The following is a 17,373-nucleotide window of genomic DNA, read 5'->3' on the forward strand; positions in this document are numbered from 1 at the left end:
CAGACACACTCACAGACACATTTACTCACAGACACTCACAGACACAGACACACACACACAGTCACTCAGTCTGTCACTCACAGACACACACACTCACCGGGTCGCACGTGGCAGCAGTGGGGCCTCCACACAGCAGTGGGCCCTAAACACTGCAGGAGGGCCTCTGCAAGGCAGGGGGGGTCACACATCACAGCAGGGCCCTCCGCAAGGCAGCAGCACGCTCCTCCCCCCGAAGCGGCCGACACCGCAGCACGCTCCCCCCACACCGCAGCACGCTCCCCCCACCGAAGCGAACCCCCTTCAGGGGCGGACACCCCGGGCAGCAAGTGGGGATTGGGTGCAGGGGGGGAGGAGATCAGGGGCAGGAGGCAGCCTGGCGCAGGAGGCAAGCACGGGGGAAGCTGGGTTGGCACTTCCCCCTCCGTATCAAGTTGGGAGCGAGTGGGGGCTGGGTTGGGTACGGGGCTTATGTTGGCGCTTCCCCCTCCATCCCACATGGGGTGAGGGGGGCTGGGTTGCGCACGGTGGGAACAGGAAGCGGGCCCACAGGCAGCACAGAGGGCAGGACACCCTGCTTGCCCTGTGCATGCTCGCCAGGACCACGGGAATCGCCGCCATTTTTTTCAACTTTTTTTTTAAAAATGTAATTATCTGGCGCCCGGCTGGGCCCCCCTGACACAAGGGAGGAGATCAGGGGCAGGAGGGGGAGGAGATCAGGAGGGGGAGGAGATCAGGGGAAGAGGCTCTTCCCCGCGGCCTTCTTCCCCGCGTTAACCAAATTAGGGAGGGAGATTATTTATTTATTTATTTTAAAAAAAATGTAAATTGGCCTTGGGACTGAAGGAAGAAGTTACAATAATGTATCAATTTAGGCTTTTCATATAAAAAAAGACAAGCACAGTTTCCGGTCTGGGTATTGTCCTGAGCGTCCCGTCAGTGTACAAGTGCAGTCCGTGTTCCAAAAACCCGACAGAACGTACGCTTATTTAATATGGGCCGCGATTAATGCAACAGATGATAAGATGGCAACAATTGTTCAAATTTATCAGTATTTTATCGAAAACTATGACTTTTACTAATTTTCGCCAGATCCTCATGTGTGGAAGCGTGCAATAAGGAAAAAGTTATGTAGCGATCCATGTTTTTTTTGTATTGATCCTGATTTTATTGGAGGGTATTGGTGTGTATCACCGGGTTTTTCCCGTATCTATGATCATGCAGACGGCAAAAGGCGAAAGGTTGTGTTAAAACCAACTAAGAAACGTCAGTCGCTGGCAAGCCAAGCTACAAAGCCTCACTGCGCCTGCGTGTAATCCTCTTTGAGATGGGAGCTAGCTGCTTACTGCACATGACTGACCCAACCCCCAACCCTTTGAGCTTTGAGGCTTTGTTTACGGTAACGCTTTGGAAAATCCCTTCTCGAATTTGATTTGCACAGAGCATAACCTCTCTAGGTGCCTGTGTGTAATCCTCTTTCGGATGGGAGCTAGCTGCTTACTGCACATGACTGACCCAACCCCCAACCCTTTGAGCTTTGAGGCTTTGTTTACGGTAACGCTTTGGAAAATCCCTTCTCGAATTTGATTTGCACAGAGCATAACCTCTCTAGGTGCCTGTGTGTAATCCTCTTTCGGATGGGAGCTAGTTGATTACTGCTCATGCACCTACAACTTCACCCACCATTGCTTGCTTGAGTGCCCCCCCAAAAGTTTTTTTTCATTATAATGTTTTTTTTTTTTTTTTCTCCACAAGTCTGCAAAAACCATATGATACTGTATTACGATATTCAATCTGTGCTGTAGCTTTTGACTGCGACCCTGTGCGTTTGACTTCACATGGTTGATTTGTGTGCTTTTTATGTACTTTATTTGGGTGTGTAGGGATCAAATTATTATGTTGAACTGCCTTTTGAAATTACTGTACTCTACTCTATGTAATTTATTTGTACTGCTGCACAACTAATCCTTCATCCCTCCCCACGCACACACAAACTCTTATCGACAGACACCTCCACAGAGTCATTAATTTTCTGAATGTAATCCTCTTTGAGATGGTAGCTAGCTGCTTACTGCGCACGACTCACCCAACCCCCCCCCCCCCTCCACAGAGTCATTCATTTTCTGAATCTTGACATTGTGTTCTTAATCCGTCCATAGCCGAGCTACAAAGCCGAACTGTGCCTGCGTGTAATCCTCTTTGAGATGGGAGCTAGCTGCTTACTGCGCATGACTCACCCAACCCCCCCCCCCCCTCCACAGAGTCATTAATTTTCTGAAGCTAGTCATTGTGTTTTTAATCCGTCCCTAGCCGAGCGTCAATCACCTCACTGCTCCTGCGTGTAATCCTCTTTGAGATGGGAGCTAACGCATGACTCACCCAACCCCCCCAACCCTTTGAGGCTTAGTTTACGGTAACGCTTTGGAAAATCCCTTCTCGAATTTGAGATGTAAATCAAATTTGCACAGCATTGTGAGAATTGAGTGTTAAAAAAACCATTAACTGATTCATGTTGTTTTGTCATTCATTCTTATTCATTGGTGTACTGTAGGTGTGTGGGGGGGGGGGGGTTGTTGTCAATGATTATGATTAGCTGGAATGGAAATAAATATTTATTTTATTTTATCAGGAACCAAAAAATACAAATATAAAAATAATCATGAATAATACATAATGCAGTCTTTATTAAGTTCTTCTGGCATATTTGAAATTGACTAAACATTTAGAAAACATTTGTAAAACATGGATAACCATGAATAATGCACATTTATAAGAATATTATCTAATAATATATAATGTAAGAGCAAGGGTTGTCACTGACAGTCGGACCGTTATTGGAAGCTAGTGCTGGTGCTGGCGCATTGCTTGGCAGCGACTGTCGTTTCTTAGTTGGTTTTAACACAACCTTTCACCTTTTGCCGTCTGCATGATCATAGATTCAGGAAAAAGCCGGTGATACACACCAAAACCCTCCAATAAATTGTGGCTCAATACGATAAAAACATGGAACGCTTCATAACCTTTTACTTATTGCACGCTTCCACACATGAGGAGCTGGCAGAAATTTGTAAAAGTCATAGTTTTTGATAAAATACTGATAAATTTGAACAACTGTTGCCATCTTATCATCTGTTGCATTAATCGCAGCCCATATCAAATAAGATTAGCTTCTGTTGGGTTTTTGGAACGCTGGCTGCACTTGTACACTCATGGCGGCGGGTTTGTCTCTGGAGAATAACTTTAACTTGTGTTTGTAATTCTTCAATATCAAAAGCCTAAATTGATACATTATTGTAACCTCTTACTTCAGTCTCAAAGCCAATTTACAGTGGCACAATGTGGTACAGTATCTTTTTTAAACGAAACACCTGCAAGTTGACACATTACTGAAGCGCATGCGCATTACAATTCATGAATATCTGCCATCTGGCGGACACGCGAAGAATTGCAACCTATTAAATCCAAACCATTCTCAATAAACGCATCAACCGCCTGTCAACCGCGCATGACCCGCGCATGACCCGCGGCTGGGAACGCAACATGAATGCCGCATGCACCCGGTGAAATGCGTCGCATTCGAGAAAAAAGCCAGGAAAAAAGCGGTGATGTTTTAGAATAAAAGTGGCCGCAGCAGTATGCTGATGTTTTCAGACCGTACTGTATACAATGCTTTTTTATATATACTGTATAAAAACCTGAGAAAATAAAAAAGTATGCATTTATTCTACATGTATTCCAGTACATATGTGTATTCTATACCCGTACAGCATGTATTTTTTTTAATACTCTTGTGATGTACAGTATTGAGCATGCCTACAGTATACAGTACAGTATGCCTGGACAGTACTGTACATTCTAGAAAAACTGTATTTTGTTACAATATAAAAGGAGACAATGGAACAATTTAAAACAAATCAACATTTTCTTTTATTGGTGGAGTAAGTACAAAAACATTTATTTACAAATACTGTACAATGTAAAAACATTTTAAGTGTACAGCAATTCAAAATATCAACAGGTGTATGGTTTACTGCTAGTGAAAACATTTATGTACAGAAAGTCAAAACATTTACAGTCAGTCAGTATGGTTTACAGTCACATGGTGTTATCAAAAAAAATTCTTTAATCATAAAATATACAAAACGCAACATCTCCTTTATTAAAGTACAGAAATTCAAAACATTTACAGTAGGATGGTGTACAGAACAGTCAGTCAGGCCTGCACAACTCCAGTCCTCGAGGGCCGCAAACAGGCCGGTTTTCAGGATAACCTTGAAAACCGTGTCTGTTTACGGCCCTCGTGGACTGGAATTGTGCAGGTCCTGTGTGTACAGTAAGTAAAAACATTTCTTTATTAATACAAGTTAAAACACGCAACATCTCATTTATTAAAGTACAGAAAGTCAAAACATGTACAGCACAACAGTATGGTGTTATTAAAAAAAAATCTTTATTCATAAAATTAAAAAAACGCAACATATCCTTTATTAAAGTACTGTACAGAAAGTCAAAACATTTACAGTAGGATGGTGTACAGAACAGTCAGTCAGGCTTGCATAACTCCAGTCTTCGGGGGCCGCAAACAGGCCCGGTTTTTAGGATAAACTTTTAAAACCAGGCCTGCTTGTGGCCCTCGGGGACTGGAACAAAACATTTACAAAAAATTAACAACAGTTGAACACTCACGCAAATGCGTACCCCACCAGATTGTCCTTCCAGGGCCGATGCCTTGTATAGCGCAAAATGCCATTAATGGAGTCTCGAACGCTTTTCATTAAAGGATCTGTAATTGAAAAAAAGTGCCGCAATTCCTCCAGAATAGTCTTTCTTAAATTGTCAGGAAGAGACTTTTTTTCGCGATTTTCTTCATAGTTCACTTTGTAGGCCCACTCGCAGTACACCAAGTAGGACACGTGGTGCTTAAAAATTAACATGGCATACTTGTGGAGTACACCAGCACTCATCACCCTATACTTCTCCCTGAGTGCCGGTTGCAGCTTGCGCAGGATGATGTCGGGCACCGTATCGATGCAATTGTATGTAGGTTGGGTTCTGGGAGCGGGTGTTCTTCTGTGAGCGGGTGTGCTTATGGCGGCGGGCGAGGGTAGGTTGTCTGGGAGGAAACTTTCCTCCTGTCTTGGTCGCCGTGCTGTCTCCTGGCATGGTCTTGACGGGGATGTCATGTTATCCTCCTCTTCAACGGCATACATGTTAACAAAATCTTCTGGTGGAGGGGGTGCGCTTGATGTTGGAAGGTGGTCGTAGGTCCCATTCATCACATCCATGCCACCCTCCTGCTCCGGCATCGGGATACAGGGGCATGAACACAGAGCAAATTATGTATCCCCGCTATGTCAGTCTCTATATTCTCCATCCGTCGATCCATCTTCTCCATCCGTTGATCCATCTTCTGCATCCGTTGATCCAAATTTAGCATGGTCTCCAGAAGCAGATCTATCTTTACCAGCACAGTAGAGTTCCCGGGGATATCCACACTTAACCCATTCAGCATGCGGTCTAAAGAGCTGGTTCTTGTGCATGGCGTGCTGTGGACATCTGGGCGGATGGGTGCTACGGAAGATGAGATGGGGGTTCCATGGAGAGAAGCGGCCGCATCACCGAAGAAGGATGGAGGAGGTGACCTGTGGATTTCTGGGAGAGAAGCGGCAGCATCGTCGTAGAGGGATGGAAAAAGTGACCTTTGGATTTACGGGCGAGAAGCAGCAGAGTCGTCTAAGCGTAATGGAGAAAGTGACCCGTGGATTTCAGGGGCACCAGCAGCAGCGTCGTCGAAGAGCAGTGGCGAAGATGGCCTGTGGGTTTCCGGGAGAGCGACGGCAGCGTCGTGGACGAGTAGTGGAGAAGATGGGCTGTAGATTTCCGGGACAGCGGCGGCAGCATCGTGGCCGAGTAGTGGAGAAGATGGGCTGTAGATTTCCGGGAGAGCGGCGGCAGCGTCATAGACGAGCAGTGGAGAAGATGGGCTGTAGATTTCCGGGAGAGCGGCGGCAGAGTCGTCGATGTGTATTGGAGGAAGTGGTCTGCGGGGTCGATGGGTTGGCTGCCATTTGTTTTGCGTTGAATGTACATCACCGTATTTCTTCTTGACATAATAAGGCTTACATGTTTTAAAACCCTTAGCTTTTGGGGTCAGCAGAATGTTTTCTTTATTGGCCTTAACCTGTCGCTTTGGCCTTGGCTTGGAAACGGCTGCCGCCTTTTGCTTTTTCTTTGACACTGCGTCAACAGCGCATATCCTTGAGCGCGGTATCAACTGGGTGAAGACGCCAGCGGAGTAAGTGCGGTAACCGTGTCTCATTTTTTCCCACTGTTTTTACTGTGTACTCTATCTCTTAAACTAATTGTCCTTTTTTCCCCCTCCAATGACAGATCGCCAGATTCAATCCTATCGAAATGGTCTGTCATCAGCTGAAGGATATCCGAAAAGTCGCAAGGCATACTGAGTTTTTGGAACCATGTACTCACCGTGGAATGATGCAATAAATATATTGACCATATTGCGACTGTGTTGCCCATTGTGATCGCGCGTAATGGGCAAGCATCAGGAAGGTAGTATGGTATAGTACTGTACTGTAGTATTGTAAGTACAGGATGATTCAGGTAAGTATGGCACAGATGTTTTCTTTCCTAGTAGTCAGAGTATACAGTAGTTCCTGTATAGACTAGTTTGACAGTACTAACTGCGTACTGTAGTCCAATATGGAGTAGCTATACAGTACAGAATGCCATAATACAGTATAAACCTACAGTAAATGCTCAATACAGTTAGTAGTAAAAAAGACATTTAATAAAACACATCATGAATAAAAAACATATGAAAAAGGTCCCAATTGGACACTCATACTCTGGTGGTTATACCTGCTTACCGAAGCTCTGGCGTCTGCTCCTGGGCGTGGAGCTCTCCTGTTTGTGCGGGAACAGATCTCTCCAGTCTGTGGCGTTCGCCTCCGTCTCCGGTCCAAACTGCGCATGTGCAGTGGCAGCTGTGAGGTCGTGGCCGCAGATTCGTCTGGCCCAGGCTCTGCCAAGTGATGTACCAGATAGTAGCAGATTTGCTGCCGATTTGAATGTCAGGCTGCAACGATGGACCTCCAACAGGGATACCGAGTGGATAAAAATGTAGAGGGTCACGCAGGACCACCCTACGCGTTTTGGAAGTCGTGGCTTCCTTCCTCAGGGAGTAAAAGTAATAATAAAGTCCCTGTATGTCCCAGTATATATAGTTCCGGTTTAAAGGTAAACTGCACATATTCGGATCATTTGTCATGCGCAGTAGGTGCGCTCATGAAATGGAAGTCTCAGCAAAAAATAAATAAAATATACAAACAGTTGACAAATAAGACAAAAAAAACAATTAAAACATAGAAACATAGAGAATGCAAATAGCCATTGTAATTAACATGAAAAAAGATAAACAAGTGATACAGGTAGCTGCTACTGTCAACATAGATAGACATAATGGTTGTGTATTTGTAACTGATCAATATATTAAACTTCTGATGCTGTTCTAATAGCAAACATACTCACTTAGAGTGTAACCATGTAGCAGTATAAGAGACCATAACGGTCCACTTATAGGCTGTTATGAGAAATATGTTAAGCAGAAAAGCTCCAGATATCGACATATATCATGTATAAGTCACATATCCTAACCATGTGGTTACCTTAGAAATAGTACACAATACTTAATATTTCATATCTATTGGCATACTGTGACAGATCCTGTTTGAAATTCTACTTTAATAAGTGGTATACTATATTACTAGTGGTGCTTGTAATACAAAGTGTGAGTGAAGGTTATAATACTAATAATAATGCAGCTAACTGCTGAAAACCTAAAGTGAATGTGGAGTGGTAATAAATACTTACATGTTGTGAACTAAGTGTAATGTGCATAATAAAATATGTGTGTGGGAAAATTTATAATACAATATTATACGTGCAAAAGTGATAAATTAAACTAATGAAAATGTATAATAATATATATGTAATGCTAGACAATGTTTGGACCAACTGAAGCTACATGAATGTGCCAATTCTGTCTCATTTGTCCAGGAGGAATGCCTTAAGGTCAAATTCTATATTTAATCCAGATGGTACTAGTGTCTTCAGTTCGTAGATCCAAAAGGATTATCTTCTTCCTAACAGACCTTTGATATTACCTCCTCGCCAATTGAGTGTCAGGGCCTTTATGGCCACACATTTGAGGCCCTTTGGGTCTTTATTGTGCACCTGGAGAAAATGGTTGGACACACTACAGTATGTGTGATCAAGCCCTTTGTGATGTTATAAATGTGTTCGTATAGGCGGCGTTTAATGGGCCTGGTGGTCATCCCCACATACTGCAGACCACAAGGACATTCAAGGAGATAAATAACATTAGTGCTGTTGCATGTAATATATTGTTTTATAGTATATGTCTTAAATGTTTTGGTAGAAGCAAAAGAGAACTTTTTCGCACTATATTTACAAGCTGTACATGTATTACACGTATAATAACCTTTAGTGCCATTTTTAGTTTGGTGATTTTTTCGGTTCAGAGGGCAACTAGGGCCAACTTTTGGCCTATATTGGGTGCTTTTGTAAATATAATTTTAGGATTGGTGGGTAATATTTCTGCTAGATCTTTATCTTTTCATAGAATCGGCCAATGCTTACGAAGAATTCTCTTTATATTAGGGGCCATTGCGTAATATTATTGCGTATTGCGTAATAAATGGTATATTGGATATAGTTTCTAATTTTTTCGGTTTATATTGTAGGAGAGTCGATCGATCTACTAATTCTACTTCTGATATGATTCGATCTAGATCTTTTGGTGAATATTTTCTATCAATAAATTTATTCTTAAGGTCTTGTGCCTGTGTGTGAAATACATCTGATGTGGAACTATTCCTTTTGAGTCTAATAAACTGTACTTTTGGTATGTTATCGATCCACATAGGGTTGTGATGACTATTGGCATGCAAGTAATTATTAGCTTTAACTTTCTTGAAGTAAGTTTTGTTGTGTAATGAATTATCCAAAATGTAAATAACCAGATCCAGAAATTCTATGGAAATATTACTAGAAACAAAAGAAAATGTTAAATTAAATAAATTATCATTAATGTATTCTGGAAATAATTCCAACTGCTGTAATGAACCAGACCAAATGAAAAAAATGTCATTGATGTAGCGCCACCATAGTACCAGGTTTGCTCCGAAGGGACAGCAGGACCAGATGAAATTATTTTCCCAGCTGCCCATAAATAAATTAGCAAAGCTAGGAGCAAACCTGGGGCCCATGGCAGTGCCACATATCTGTAAAAAATAAGAATGATTAAAATTAAAAAAATTATGTGAAAGAATAAATTGAATGCCTGAAATAAGAAATTATTTGAGTGCTGTTGAAACTGAAGGGTCATTGTCTAGGACCTGGCCAATAGCATCACAACCCTGAACGTGGTCGATAACAGTATACAATTACGTAACATCCGCTGTAACTAAATAATAATGCGGCTGCCATTGAATGTCATTGAGGGTCTGCAGTATGTGGGTAGTGTCCCTAAGGTATGATGGAAGTTTAATAACGTAGGGTTGTAGGTGATGATCTATAAATTGTGACAGATGAGATGTGAGTGACTGGATGCCCGATATAGGGCCTTATGCAGTAAGTGCCGATAAGGCTTTTTTCGGCATTTTTTGCCCTCCCGATTCAGTAAGCGCTGATAAGTGGGAATTATCGGCAACTTTTCTTCACGATAAAAAATTATCGGCAGCCGGCTGCCGATAAGCCACTTATCGGCACTTTTTGAACTCGGCTGAATTCAGGTAGCCCCGATCAGCTTTTCGCTGCTGATTGGCACCCCAGAATGGAGAGTTTTTCATTAATCCAGCCCGCCAACTAAAGTTTATCAAAGATAAAGTTCCTAACGGAACGAAACGCGTCAGAGGATAGGAGTCTCTGTGATGTCCAGCACCATGTCTGAATAAAGCTGATTTTAACTCTCATTTATGGCTGAGTTCCTATCTATGCAGTGACCGCCAACAATTCACCTATTTTTCCCATCTCAAAGAGGATTACACGCAGGCACATAGAGAGGTGATGCTCGGCTAGGGACGGATTAAAAACACAATGGCAAGCTTCAGAAATTGAATGACTCTGTAGATAAAAGTTTCAAATCCTTGAGCGAGCCTTGTGTGTGTGCATAGGGGAGGGGGGTACAGGGTACAGCTGCATGAAGGATTAGCTGTACTGCAGTTCAAAGAAATGGTATAATTTCAAAAGGCAGGTCATAATAATAATTTGATCCCTACACCCCCAAATACAGTACATAAACTTTGCAAGCAAGCAGTGGTGAATTTACAGGCGCATGCACAGAAATAATCAGCTAGCTCCCATCCCAAAAAGGATTACACGCAGGCGCATAGAGAGGTGATGCTCGGCTACGACGGATTAAAAACACAATGGCAAGCGTTTTATGTGTTTTTTTTGTTCCTGAAAAAATAAAATAAATATTTATTTACATTCATGATAATCATAATCATTGACAACAACCCCCCCCCCACACCTTCACCAAAGAAAAAGAAAGAATGACAAAACAACATGAATCAGTTAATGGTTTTTTTAACTCTCAATTCTCACAGTGCTATGCAAATCAGATTTACATATCAAATTCGAGATGGGATTTTCCAAAGCGTTACCGTAAACAAAGCCTCAAAGGGTTGGGGGGGGGTGGGGGTTGGGTGAGTCATGCGCAGTAATCAACTAGCTCCCATCTCAAAGAGGATTACATGCAGATGCATAGAGAGGTGATGCTCGGCTAGAGACGGATTAAAAACACAATGGCTAGCTCCAGAAATTGAATGACTCTGTAGATAAGAGTTTCAAATCCTTGAGCGAGCCTTGTGTGTGTGCGTGAGGGAGGGGGGTACAGGGTACAGCTGCATGAAGGATTAGCTGTACTGCAGTTCAAAGAAATGACATCATTTCAAAAGGCAGGTTATCATAATAATTTGATCCCTACACCCCCAAATACAGTACATAAAAAACACACAAATCAACCATGTGCAGTCAAACGCACAGGGTCGCAGTCAAAAGCTACAGCACAGATTGAATATTGTAATATCAAGATGGTTTTTGCAGGCTTGTGGAGAAAATACAAATAAAAAATGAGGAGAAAAACAAAATATATTTTTTTTTGGTCACTCACTCAAGCAAGCAGTGGTGAATTTACAGGCGCATGCACAGTAATCATCAGCTATCAAGCAGGAATGTGATCGAAACCAGAAAGACACACATTCAAAGGAATCGTGTGGGAGAGGTGTACTATACTGTAGATAAGATAAGAAGTTGAAATACTGCAGTGCAGTAAATTATCCTGTGTGTGTGCGGGGGCGAGCGAGGGGAGAGCTCTGTACAGTATATGCCGAAATGTGACACTGTTACAGCACACGCCACACGCCTATTCGTTTCAACAATTTTCAAATGAGACATACAGCACTGCAAATGCATGTATAAATATGCAAGTTTACAATTACTACGTGCGCACATGCGGACTGTGTACTGACGTAGGTTGAACTGCTAAAGTACTGTATTAGACTTCCAAGACAACAGCTCGCGATCGCCCCCCTCAGTTTTTAGACGGTATTGCAGTATTGCTGACAGCGATAATTAAATGCTAATATTACGAGCGCTAAAATAACACAATTCACTCCGGACCAAAAAAAAAACGCATCTGCCCGCGATTATCAGAGCGCCGCGGAACCGGCCGCATTAGGATAAAGGCGGCCGCTACTGTATATAACCTGTCTATATGTATGTTTCTGTGACTATTCAAGTTCATACCCTTTTATTGGCCCTGCAGAATTTTTTCTGTGCTGTAGTGCCTAGGGGTTATTAAATCAACATCTGTCACAGTCCTTCTACATGTGACTTTGCTGTTGGTACTGTCCCTGATTTGCAGTGCGTGGCTGAAGGCACAATGTCACTTCTTTCCCCCATTTGAATATTTGATTTTGTTTCAGCTGGGTTATACTTTTTGGACTTGTTTGAGTCTGATGAATTATACGCTCAGTTTTGGCACTTTACCCTGCTTTTATACATTTATATCTACAGTATATGTTGTCTGTTTGTGCTATATAATGTTTAGCGCGATTTGTATCATAGGTCTTGCTTTTTTCTACTTTAATATATGTACACTCCGGTAGAATCATATTCTGCAACATATTTACAGGCATCTAAGGTCAATTTTTATATAGTTTATGCATTTGTTCATCTATTGATGTTTATTATCTTACACCTTAGGCTGCGCTTATAGTGCCGGCGACAGCGACGCGACGTCGCATCAAAAACAAATGCATTGTCACCGTCGTCAGCGCTTATTGTGCACGCGAGGGCGCAACGAAGCGACAGCGCTACCAAAAATCTGGTAGTCACTGTTATTTGATTTTTTCGGCGATGGTCTCTCCCTGTAGCCAATCAGACAGCTTCTCCGTCCCTCTGCCTTCCCCTTTTATGACGTCACTGGTCTTGTAGCTAGTGATTGGTGACGTTATTGGTCACCGTTGGCGTCACTATAAGCGCAGCCTTTTGGTGTTAGATCCTGTTGCTTCAATGCTATGCAGTTCTATGTACATCTTGTTTGTGTCTAGTTGCCATGGCTACGTTTTTTTTTTACTACCATTACTTGATTTATTTATTTATTTTATTTATAAAATATTTTACCAGGAAGTAATACATTGAGAGTTACCTCTCGTTTTCAAGTATGTCCTGGGCACAGAGTAAAGCAAAATAATACATGGTTACAAATACAGTTACATAAATGAACAAGGTATACATTTATATACAAGACATTGCATGCACAGTTAAAGAAAATATATATTATGAGCGTATGAAACAGTTACAGACCAGATTAAAGTGTGAGACAGCCTTAGATTTGAAAGAACTTAAGCTGGTGGTGGATATGAGAGTCTCTGGTAGGTTGTTCCAGTTTTGGGGTGCACGGAAGGAGAAGGAGGAACGTCCGGATACTTTGTTGCGTCTTGGGACCATGAATAGTCTTTTGGAGTCTGATCTCAGGTGATAGGTACTGCATGTGGTAGGGGTGAGGAGCTTGTTCAGGTAGCTGGGTAGCTTGCCCAGAAAGTATTTGAGGGTGAGACAGGAAAGGTGAACTTTGCGCCTAGACTCTAGTGATGACCAATCTAGTTCTTTGAGCATTTCGCAGTGATGTGTGTTGTAGTTGCATTGGAGAACAAAACGACAAATTGAATTGTAGAGGGTGTCAAGTTTGCTAAGGTGGGTTTGAGGAGCCGAGCCATATACTATGTCTCCATAGTCAATAATTGGCATTAGGTAATTGATGGTAACTTGCACACTTTACGACCACTTTTGCTGCATTTTGCAGCATAGGTTTCATTGGAGGTTTTTGGCGCTGTTTTGCATATGTCGCGCCCATAGAGTGCACATAAGACATGCACTGTCACACTTTCTCTTGGCAAAGGTTCACAAGCCGACCGAAACATTGATGCTTGTGAAATATTTTTTTATAAACAGTGGAGTGCTTATTATTCTTTTTTAGTGAATACAGTTGGGACAGTTACTCACATCTGCACAGTATTCCTGTGATACTCAGAAGTTTAGTTGTCATAGTTTTTGCCCCCACTAGGGAAATTAAAATGGTCACTTAATCTGGTATGTCTTTCTCCCTAATAGTAAGCAAGCAACATAATGAGGGGATGAAATTGTGGCTGCCTATTGGATGGCCACAGGTGCATCTTTGATAATCCAGGAAGGCACACTGCCATCTAAAGCAGTAAGTTTTCTAGTAACAGGATTGCCCACAAAGCTAATAATAGCACGTATGTGAATTAGACAGGAATGCTGCTTGAGGTGAGGGACAGAGAGAGTTAAAGGGACAATCTGACAATTTAAATATTGCATAGCAGAACTGACTCTTTAATTCCGATGTTGTCAAAGAAGCACTTAATTCCTTCAGCTCCATATGAGCCTCTCCATGCTGTGGGAGTTAAACCTCTGTGGAAGCAGCAGGGAGGCGCGAACAGAACATCCCGTGCTTTTGGAGTCAAATTCACTCCACTCCCAGTTCAAGGGCTTTATTTTTTTATCCTAACTTCATCTGTCAATAGTTACAGTAAAACACTAACACTGGCAGTGATCAGTGCAGGTCTGCTTTTGGTTCCCAAATACATTTTCCATAAGAATTCATGGGGGATTTGCTTACGGTCCAGTTTGAAAATTGCACAAACAACCCACCGAGTTAGAATTTTTCCCAGGGAGGGGGATATTTAATTGGAACAATGTGACATTTGTACACAGATGTTGTGTGCATGCTTTAAAAATTAAAAACTCATGTGCGACAGCACTTTTGTGCCTACAACAATATACTTTTGCACTCACTGCAGAGTGACACACTGACAGAATGGACTTATAGGCCATGGAGCATGTCTCTCCTACTGCAGGGTGACACAGTGACAAAAACAGAAGGGACCTATTGTATGTCCCTTGGAGACAGACGTTTGTGGCAGATGCTACAGGTGCGACTGCACAGGGCCCTGCCACTGCAACTTGGGAGGCCCAGCAGCACCGGGCTGCGATGCCTGGCTCTTCTGCCATCCCACACTCAGAGCCGCTACCTCCCCTGATCCCTCTGGAAGTTAGGTCCATATCCAGCTGCTGGGTCCCAGCTTCCCCCCCCGCCGTAGGATATTTACTGACTGGAGGTTCTTCTGCTTCAGTTCATGCATGAAAACCACATGGAGATTTCCCTAGAGTTTCATATTTTCATTTTATTCTGGCTTTGTTTCAGTTTGTAGCATTTTAGTGACAAAAAGAAAAGAGGTTGGGGCGCTCCCTATTTGTATAGGCTTGTGATGTTGCCTGTGTGGTAGTGTGTAACCAAAGAAAGGGTAGTGTATACTTGCCCTTGTTGTTTTCTGCAGCTGGACCAGTAGAGAAGATAAAGCCCGGAATCTTCTTGTAGTTGCAGTGGAGGTGGAGGGTTGGTCAGCGCACGGGATTTTGCTCAAACGTAGAGATAAGAGGATAGGAAGATATGGAACACGGTATTAGTGTTTTAGTAATCGAACGGTACAATACAGCCAAAAGAACTTTGGAATTAAAAATGTATGAAAAATATATTTTTAAAATAGCTTAAAACTCTTTGGAATTAAAGAACCTTGGTAATTAAAAGTAAATATATGAAAAAATATATTCTAAAATAGCTTAAAAATCCTTAAATAAAATCCTTAAATAAAATTTAAATGGAATTGTGTGGTTTTTTTGTGAACAGAAGCAGAATACGTGCTATATGTGGATGACTAACAGGGTGTGTTTATATAGCCTGTTGTTGGTCTGAGGTAAAAAGGGGATAATGGGGCTGGTTAGCAGAGTTTAATGCGCAGTCTTTCCTTCACGGAATGCTGCTAAAAACAATAGCTTTCTCACCCTCCTGGTGGGGGCAGTACGTGAGTTGCTTCTCTCCCGGGGGCCCAAATAGGAAGAAAAGGGCCGAACTCGGTGAGTGAGCAAAATAGAATTTATTAGGTACAGAAAACAAAGTCAAAATAACACTCACGGTACAGCTTTAAAACAGCCCAGCATCAGCCTGATCGTCCGGTGATATTCCTCTCACCAGTACAGCTCCCGTGGTCGCGTCCGACGGCGGGACCGGAAGAGGAGGTCTTACCGGATGTCAGCAGGCTGGCTGGGTCCTTCAATCAATGGGCTCCGGCAGGGAACAACTAGTTTCGCAATAATGCTTCGTCAGGTTCCTGCCAGATGCCCTGTGTCTTCCCTCTTTATAGGCAAATACCTAATTGATGATTGGATTGATCATCAATTGGTATTGGTACAATTAAATAATAAAATGTAAAAACGACCTTTATTGAGTGTTGGGTGTTGGACTAATGCCCAATAATATGAAAGACCAATAATGCTAAACTCTAAATACATACATAAATATGTTACAAGTAGTGACAATGTTATACACAGTAGTTAATCATGCACACATGATCTCTATCAGTTCTATGAGACCTTCCCTCACTCGAGGTGTAGGCAATTAGTAATTTGTGCAATCTACAGACATCTTTAAACAAATCTCTTAAAATTGGTAGCAGGTGCAGCACAATAACTTGTGAAGTAAACCTCTAAGTAATTCCTTCAGCAAATTAATTTCATACCTAAAGTGGCCCTTGCACTTAGAACTTCTGTGATGTGTGACATTTAAACTAAATGCAAAAAAGCTTATGCTCAGATGGATGGATTTTGAGTGATATATAAAAAATATAAAATAATAAAATAAGAATATAAAAATGTATTGTAAATAAAAATATTGTATGGATGAATATATGTGTAGTTGGGGCTACCATATGGTATCGCTTAATATGTTTAGACTATTTGTCCTGAAAAATATATATATATATGGTGTATTACCCAGGTTTAGGTGATATATGTTAAAAAGTATCCCTGTGTGTGTCGTGACTCCCCCTTTAGTTTGGAGAATGTCAATGGTGACTGGAATAGTATTGGAAAAGAATTATTCCTACAAATGTGATAGTTCAGTAATTCAAACATAATGATCAGTAATTTAAAGATGTATGGAACTTGGATATATTTTCAATATGATTCATTGGGGATTTGACCCCACGATCATATTAGGCCTTACTTAAAAGCAGAGTGATAAGTTGGCTGTGCTATACAGAGGCAGATGGACTTCATGTACTTGTTTGCACATATGCGAACAGAGAGAGTACAGAATTCTGCAATGAGAATAACAAATGTGGGTAAAGAGTATTGTTGTGTTACCCAGGCTTAGATGAAATGTTAAAAAGTATTAAAAAGTATCCTTGTATATGTCTTGCCTCCCCCTTGTTGGTAGTTTTAGGGAATGTTGGTGGTGTCTGGAATTGGATTTGGGATAAAAAAAAAAAAAAAAAAAAAAAAAATAAAAAATTATTTTTATAATGTTAGTTCAAAATAATAGTAATAGTAATTAAAAATGATGCTCAATAATTGAGAAATGTGGGGTACTTGAATTCTTAGTGTGTGTTTCTAGTATTTCATTGGGGATTTGACCCCACGATCATATTGGCCCTTACTCAAAAGCAGTGTGATAAGTTAACTGTGCTACGCAGAGGCAGATAGATTTCATATAGTCGTTGGTGCATATGTGAACATAGAGAACGTAAACATAGAGATAATGTAATTGTGTACGGTTAAGCGAATGTAAGTGAATCATCCAATTGCGAAGTTACTGGTTCCAAATTGGGGAAGGGGATTGGGAGAAAGAAGAGAAGAAGGGAGAGAAGAAGAGAAACGTGATTAGTGTGTTAAATATACATGTTTCATTCT

Source organism: Ascaphus truei, chromosome 7 (assembly GCF_040206685.1).
Source record: "Ascaphus truei isolate aAscTru1 chromosome 7, aAscTru1.hap1, whole genome shotgun sequence".
NCBI classification, from domain to species: Eukaryota; Metazoa; Chordata; class Amphibia; order Anura; family Ascaphidae; genus Ascaphus; species Ascaphus truei.